Source organism: Brassica napus, chromosome C6 (assembly GCF_020379485.1).
Source record: "Brassica napus cultivar Da-Ae chromosome C6, Da-Ae, whole genome shotgun sequence".
Lineage (NCBI taxonomy): Eukaryota > Viridiplantae > Streptophyta > Magnoliopsida > Brassicales > Brassicaceae > Brassica > Brassica napus.
Window position 1 is genome coordinate 9665963 of NC_063449.1, and position 8548 is coordinate 9674510.

Consider the following 8548-nt stretch of genomic DNA (forward strand, 5'->3'; position numbering starts at 1 on the left):
AATAAAGTGTTGATCTTTCCTTCTGTCTACGTCACTTGTGGATATTCCTGGGAATGTTTCTTCGACTTGAGAAATAAATAGGCTGTAAAATCACATTTTATATTAATTAATCTTTGGAAATTATATTTCTTATACTTATATGTGTTTAGAAGTTTTCATAAAATACGTTACCTTTCAAAATAACTCATCAATGGATCCTCGCAATTGAGTAGAATATAGGTGTGTGCACTATGAGCGTCTTCTTTACTCGACCACCAAACCTCTTTCGATTTCCCACCGATTCGCCCAATCTGGCTAAAGATGTCTGGAACACCAGCAACTGCATATGTTGGCGCGACACCACCATCATCATATCTTCGTTGAGCTCTTTTCCGGGTACGTACTTTTGACGCAAAGTAGTACGATGTGAAGTGTCTTCCGTCAAACTCCCTACAATTATAGAACCTTCAACTTTTGCGAGGTTTTTTGCTTTTCCCTTCAAATATTTCATGGCACGCTCATACTGATACATCCATCCGTAATGTACAGGTCCACGAAGCAATGCCTCATATGGGATGTGGACAGCTAGATGCTCCATGACGTCAAAAAATATCGGAGGAAATATCTTCTCCAAGTTGCACAATAAGATGGAGATGTTCTCGTGAAGTTGTTCCACAACTTCTTCTTTAAGAGTGCGTGTGCTCAGATCCCTGATAAATCCTCCAATGCCTTGTATATTCCAAAAAAATTTAAACACATTAGTAGTCATATATTATTGCAAACAAAACCATTAAATATAAATTTAATGCGTTATAATATACTACCTGCAAGTGCTTTATGTACGTTTGTTGGAAGTAGCTCTGCAAATGCAAAGGGAAGTAGTCGTTGCATAAAGACATGACAATCATGATTCTTCATCCCGAAGAGCTTTTGACCATTTTCAACACATCTAGAGAGATTTGAAACATACCCATCGGGGAACTTCACTTCTGATGCCACCCAGTTGAACAACACCGACTTTTTTTCTGAAGACAATCTGAATATCGGAACGGGAACTTATCCATTGCTTTTTATATGTAACTCACTTCTTGAGCAAATATCCGAGAAGTTCACCCTCGATTTGATGTTGTCTTTTGTCTTCCCTGGGACATTCAATATTGTATTCATGATGTTCTCGAAGAAATTCTTCTCTATATGCATCACATAGAGGTTATGACGCAGAAGAAGATCCTTCCAATATGGCAACTCCCAAAATATACTCTTCTTGTGCCAGTTGTGCCGAACACCGTAAAAATCAGGCATATTACCGGAGACATGCCAATTACCACCACAACAAACTGTTTCGTTATCTCCGTAGTAGTCGATTTGCACTTCAATTTGTTCTCCAGTTAGATATGGAGGAGGAGTGTCTCTCACAACCCTTTTGTGCATAAACAGTTTCTTGTTTCTTCGGTACGGATGGCCAATGGGAAGAAATCGACGGTGACAATCAAACCAACTTGTCTTCCTACTATTCTTCAGTTGAAACGCATCTGTCGTTCCATTACAATATGGATAAGCTAATCTCCCATGTGTAATCCATCCAGACAACATCCCATAGGCAGAAAAGTCACTTATGGTCCACAAAAGCATCGCTCGCATAGTAAACTTAGTCTTCGTTGAGCAGTCATACGTCCTCACCCCTGTTGACCACAAATACTTCAAATCTTTTATCAGTGGTTGTAGGAAAACATCCAGAGACCTTTTGGGATGCTTCAGACCAGGTATTAATATGGTCAAGAATAGCAACTCCCGTTGCATGCACATCTCCGGTGGCAGGTTGTATGGCGTAAGAAAGGCTGGCCACAATGAATATTGTCTCCCTGACATTCCGAATGGACTAAATCCGTCTGTGCATAATCCAAGATACACATTCCGGCTATTGCAAGCGAATTCTGGATGTACTTTGTTAAAATGTTTCCAGGCTCTTGTATCTGATGGATGAGTCATCTCACCATCCGTCTGAGTATGCTCGGCATGCCATCTCATCCTTCCGGCTATCTGCTCAGATTGATACAATCTTTTCAATCTATCTGTAATTGGTAGGTACCACATCCTTTGGTACGGTACCCTATTACGTCCTCGTCCTTGCGGCTTGAATCGTGGCTTCTTGCAGAATTGACATTCTTCTAACTTCTCATCATCTCCCTAGTAGATCATGCAATTGTCGATGCAAACGTCTATCATCTCTGAAGGCAACCCATGACTATAAACCAGTTTCTGAATCTCATAATAAGAATTAGCAGACACATTGTCTTCCGGCAAATACTCTTTAAACAAGTCTGCCCATTCATTCATGCAACTTTCAGGTAGATTGTGATTAGTTTTAATATTCATCATTCTAGCAGCCAACGACAATTTAGAGAGACCTTCTCTACAACCACTGTAAATTGGCTGATTCGAAGCATCTAACATTTCATAAAGCTTTTTTGCATCTATGTTAGGTTCTTCATCTTCATCATGAGCTACGAATGCATCAGCTACCATATCATGAACCCTATCATAATCTACCATATGCTCCTCCTGATGGTAGCTATGTCCATTATGCAAATGATAATCAACCGGTTCTTCCTGAAAATTGCTATTACTACTACTAGCTTCATTCTCATAATTATAACCTTCTCCATGTTGAAACCAGATATAGTAATTTGGCGTGAAACCTCTATTTATTAAATGCTTCCAAACATTTTCACGATTTGCCAATTTTGAATTGTTGCATTTCTGACAAGGACAGAACATCTTACCGCTTTCTTGGGCGAGCGGTGTGGAATCTGCTTGATGCATAAATGTCTCCAGCCCTTCGAGGTATTCTTTCGTCACTCTCCCATTAGCATCTCTGTGCATATACATCCATCTCCGCAACTCAAAAATATTCCCGGAGGCCGACATTTTTTTTTCTTTCACTTTTTTATTTTTTTTTCTTGTTGGTGTGTTTAAAGTGATGTTCAAACGTCTATATTTATAGGAAATTTCCGAATGTTGAAATTTTACTACGAATTTACGACGAATTTTAGTTAGGTAGCCAAAACAAAAAACGTGTTACAACTACAAAGTTGATGGACTCGCAATTTTCTTGTTAAGTAAACGTAAAATATTTCCTCGTAAAGTAGTCGCTATTTTTACGTCGAACTTACGAGGAAATCATCTTTCCTCGTAAAAACAACGTTATGTTACGTCATTTTTACGACGAAATCGTTTTCTTGTTATTTTACGAAGATGTAACGTTGCTTTTAAATTTTCTCGTAAGATTCTCGTAAAGTCAACGTAAATTTATGAGGATTATTTTTCCTCGTTTAATTTCGTCGCTATAGTTGTGTTTTCTTGTGGTGAAAAATTTCAATTTTCACTTAAAATTTAAGTTTTTCGCTTAAATTTTAATTTTCCGCTTAAATTTCCTGCTTAAAATTTAAGTCTTATGAAAACTCTTCTGAGAAGTCTTCCTAGAAGTCTTTCGAGAAGTTTTCCAATAAATCTTTCGAAAATTCTCAAGTCTCCCAAAGACTTCCCGGAAGAATCCTAGTGAAAGTGTTATATGTTTGAACTTCTATAATGTTTGATCTTTTGTAATTTGACTAAGTTTTCTTGAGAATTCTTTTCTTTTATTTTTAGTAAATTTGAATAAATTTTTGTGTTTTACTATTGAATTTGTATCTATAACTTCAATAATGTCAAGTAATTTTGGCAAGATAATATTGTTGACATGAACATATTTACCAAATTCTTTTCATTAACATCTCTTTAAATTTACAAAAGAATACATAACTAAAAGAGTATCCATACAAATACAAAAACAAACTATACACAAAACTATTACACATGGAATTATAGATCATTCCTCCACATAGATAAGCTTGAAATCCACTTGACATCATCCATTTGTACCTCTTTGGGCTAGCTATGAGCATAGCTTGTCTAAGCAGTGAGAATGACACTCATCTCGGAAAGCTGCAACCTAAACAATATAATATACACATCATAAACTTTAATAGTCCTCCATTTTTAGGTTTCAGGTTTTTGAAGACTTCTTGGAAGTCTTCCAGGAAGACTTCATACATGAGAAGTCTTCCGAAGTATTCCAGGAAGTCTTTTTAACTCAGGAAGACTTCTGAAGACTTCCTAGAATACTTCAGAAGACTTTATATGCAGTCTTCTTGGAAGTCTTGTATGAAATCTTAAAAAACCTGAAACTACCATCAGCTTCAACACACTCAAATTTGTTTACTAAATGAAAAAAAAAATAAGAGCTTTAAGCAACGAAATGATTACCAGATGAAGAAAATTCAAACATGAAAACTTACCGAAAATGTTCACAAACCGTCACAATACAGGGCATTTACAGAATTAAGAAAAGAGTGTCACCCCTCTGCAACCTGTCTTTTCTTTCCAAATTCTTGTATTGGTAGTTTTTGTTATCGGTTTTATTTATGTAAATGCTTTACAATTATTCAGTTTGCTTTATTGTATAATTTACATTCCTACACTTTACAACTTTCAAAAGCTGCTAGTTTGAGAAAAGCTCTTATGGTCGCTATTTTGCAGCGAGAGCAAAAACTTTCATTCTGGTCTGCACCTATGTTTGAACTCCATCACCAATCAATCCCAGTCTTATCCAGAGACATAGGGTTAATACCTTGGAGCTTAGTGGAACTGAGCAAGTCTTCAGAGAGTAGTGAGGATGACAGATAAGTTTTGATCAAGGTATCGGACTCTGAGCACAAAAACCTAAACACACAAAGCACATTATCGTTACTACCAAACGATACAAAACCCTAATTTGACCCATCGAATAGGTGCTGTCTCTGTCTCTCTTGGTTTGACTTCTCTTGTTGGTTACAAAGCCCTCGTTTTATAAGCGTTTTGAAGGCCAATGATTTTTTTTATAACGCTGATTTATTATGACATTACATTTATGAGAAATATTACATAGACGATTCGACAACCGACAATATTATCTGCCTTATAAAGATCTACGTCTAACTGCATCATCTGAGCCGTCCTATGAAGATCTATTCCTGATCAGATTTACTTGCACCATGTTGAAGATTCCTTGTAAACCTTTCTTCTGTAGACTGCATTAATAAATCGCTCTCACCGGGACTTGAAACATGGATTTCCTGTAATCTGCAAGAAACTACATAGTCTGGGGTTAGAAACCTTTAAACCTTAACCATTTGGCTACGGTGCTTCCACTTTGAAGGCCAATGATATTATATTGTTTTGGTTAAAGATTAGAAAATAAAAAAATGAAGTGATGACTAATATGTACGTAATTAGATAAGCATATCAAATTTCTAATACATAAAACACAAATCAATTACTTAATTTTAAAACACAATAATAACCCACAAATATAATCTATTTACACCAGTTTAACAATATATGCCATGTTTGTTTGAATGTTCATACAACATGCGACCAAATGTTATTCGATCTTGATTGCAGAAGATCAGTTTCAACGATTATAGGAGGACCTAATCCCGAGTTGGCGGATCTGGTTGAACAAGAATGCAGCCAGAGGTCATGGGAGGGTATAATCCCATGACTTTGGCCTACAGCCAAATATATTGAATCTATTCTTACAGGACAAATGGCTCAATATGTTCCAATACTGGAGTTTTACTCCGACAAACTTCCTCTAGTTTCCAAAGTATATGGGTCTTCTGAAAGTATATTTGGGATGAATGTGGATCCTCTATGCAAACCACAAGACGTGTCCTACACCTTTGTGTCCAACATCTCCTACTTCGAGTTTCTACCTGTTGATCATGGATGAGATATGACCAGCATTGTTGATCTTGTCAACGTCTAGTTAGGGTGCTACTATGAACCTGTGGTCACTACTTATTTTGGTCTAAACAGATATCTAATTGGAGATATTCTACAGGTGACTGGATTTTACAATAACACACCTCAATTTTGATTCGTGCGCAGAAAGAAAGTGGTTATAAGGATGAAGAAAACGTATTCAGACTTTTAGAACTGTCTCTCTCCTATCTCTCCGTCTTCTCATGAAACCAAAAGTCTCCATCTTTGAAACCAGATCTCTTCTCCGGCGTCGGAGGGCTCCTTTCCCTTTGTTCTTGTTCTCAGCTCCACCGCTCTCTCCCCTTGTCTCTCTCGGCCTTGCTATTGGTCCTGGGCTGGTGCGCCGTTGAAGCTTCCTCATCTCTCATGGAGATTCTAGCTCAGGTGTAGCCAGATCTGGTTCTATGGCGAGGATTGGGGATTGGGTCTGTCGGTAGAGTAGGTCGGATTCTCTGGTTCGTGTTGTGGCTCTCTCCGGTGATTTGAGCGGTACCGGAGCGGTGGGGAGGGAAGCGTTGTGGGTCAGCGTCGACTCTTTCTCTCGCTTGCTTCGATCTCTGGAGGTGGCTTCAGTTTTTCTGGATCTAGGGTTTGGCTTAAGGGTGACGGCGAGTGGAGCTCCGGTGAGGCTTCTTATCCGCGGATCTGTGGTGGTGGTGTGGCTTAGAGGCTGCTCTATAGGTCTGTGCCTTCTGGGTTTGGAGGTCTAGTCTCGGTTCTCTCGTGGTGTGGTGGTGTGGTGGGCCAAGAAGGCTCTGTCTTTCGGAGATCCTGCTGCTTGTTCTAAGTGGTGGGCACGAGTCGGGAAGCAAGGAGTTGTCAACCGAGTTAGGTGACCTTCTGTGGCAGCTTGTGTCGAGCTTCTATCGACTTGGTTGGTGGTTTAGCCTTTGAACCCGTCAGTAGTTTGTTCTTGGCAAGAGCACTCGAGATTGTGGATGACGTATGCGCTTCTCTAGGGTCTTCGTCTTTCTTGTTCGCTTGGTGGTGTTTCTCCGGAGGTTGTGTTCTCGAATCAGTCTAGCGGCTCTTCTCGAGTCCCAGGTTGGTTGGTTGGAGGCAGAAATCTTCAATTATCCTTTCCGAACGACGGCATCGCCGGTTTAGGACCTTCCTCGTGCTGCCGGGGCGATACTTCCTGGGTGAGCGGGCGGGTTCGAGATTGTGATTCTTTGTGCAGGTTGTGGCTTATTGGATTTCATAAGCTGTAGGAGCCGTGTGTTTCAAGGTTTGGGTCGCATTTCTCTCCGGTAGCACGCGGCAACCGGTTCCAGCTCCGTTCACGCCTGTTCCTCTGGTCCGTCATTACTTCGGGGCTGTCTTGTGCTTAGTCTCAGTCTCTACCTCTTTCCTGTTGATTATTATTTGTTGGTTGGTTCTTCTGTTTAGTTTAAATTTCTGCATTTCTATTACCTCATGAATTTCTGTAACTTCTGTCAAAATTAAAAATATGGTAATAATATTTAACATTTTACCAACAAAAAAAAAGAATATGGTTATAAGCGTTGAGGTGGAGATCACAACTGAAGAGGAAATTATGAAGGCGTTGACTCATGCGACCTTTGTTCTTATAAAGAGTCTTCGAATTCGATGCTGGTGGACTTCACATGCAGTGCTGATATCTCGACTTTTCCTAGTCATTATGTTTTTTACTTGGAACTCAAAGCTAAAGACATTAACGACGTCCTTGAGCTTGATGAAAATGTAAAAGTATTGGTGGAATGTTGCTCCGTGATAGAGGAATCTTTTGGTGCTCTTTATAGAGGTATGAGAAGATCTGGATCAATTGGGCCTTTAGAGATAAGAGTGGTGCAACAAGGAACATTCGATGCTCTCATGGATTATTTCATCTCCCGGGGTGGTTCAATGGCTCAGTATAAGACACCCATATGCATAAAATTTTCTGAAGTCTTGGTGGTTCTTGAAAATAACGTCCTTGTTCGATTCTAACAGTGAAAAATATCCTTCTCTCGGCCCATAGTTCTTTGTATTCTCTAAGAAAAACTGTGCATAACAATGCAAATCACTTAAGCTGTCTACATGTCTATTTGTACTTTGTGTTTTTATGTTCTGTCTACATTTCTATTTTTTTTTTGTCTACATTTCTATTTGCATTTTGTTTTTTTTTGTGTAGCTGTCTATTTTTCTATTTGTACTTATACTTAGTGTTTTTGCGTAGCTGTCTACATTTCTATTGTATTTTTGTGTTTTATGTTGTCTACATTTTTCTTTGTATTTTGTAGTAGGTTGTTCCACGTCTACAAAAGAATGCAAAGGCAGACAACTTGCTACGCAGTGCCCGAAATCTATCAACTAATGGTTAATGTTGATTTTTCACTCTGATCCGGTTATGTAGATCGCTATAAGTCGTTTTCTTTTCTGATTTACTGTTGCCAAAAAAAAATTCTTTGTAACAAAAAAAGCCTTGCGGCGGACGTGTTTGTCAAAAAAAATTAAGAGGAAAACAGATGAATTCTTGACAGTAATGAATATTAAACTCTCTTTTTAATTCATTTCTCGCAACTTTTATTGCTTAACCAGTTTTTATCATTTTTTTTGCCAAGGAGTTTTTATCATTTATAAAACGAGTTTTATTACATCGATGTCTTATTATGACACCAAAGTTTACAGCTTGTGATAAGAGTTAAAAGGCTTGCTTTTATGGCAAGGTAGATGCATCATCTTGTCTCATCATGTTCACGGTCCCTTTATTTGATTTCTGATC

At 38.5% G+C, this 8548-nt stretch overlaps 1 pseudogene; it reads left to right on the top strand.

Annotated features, from left to right (window-relative positions):
- Positions 1 to 5437: 5437 nt before the first annotated feature.
- LOC125588747 lies at positions 5438 to 7235 on the top strand (annotated as a pseudogene).
- The last annotated feature ends 1313 nt before the right edge of the window (positions 7236 to 8548 follow it).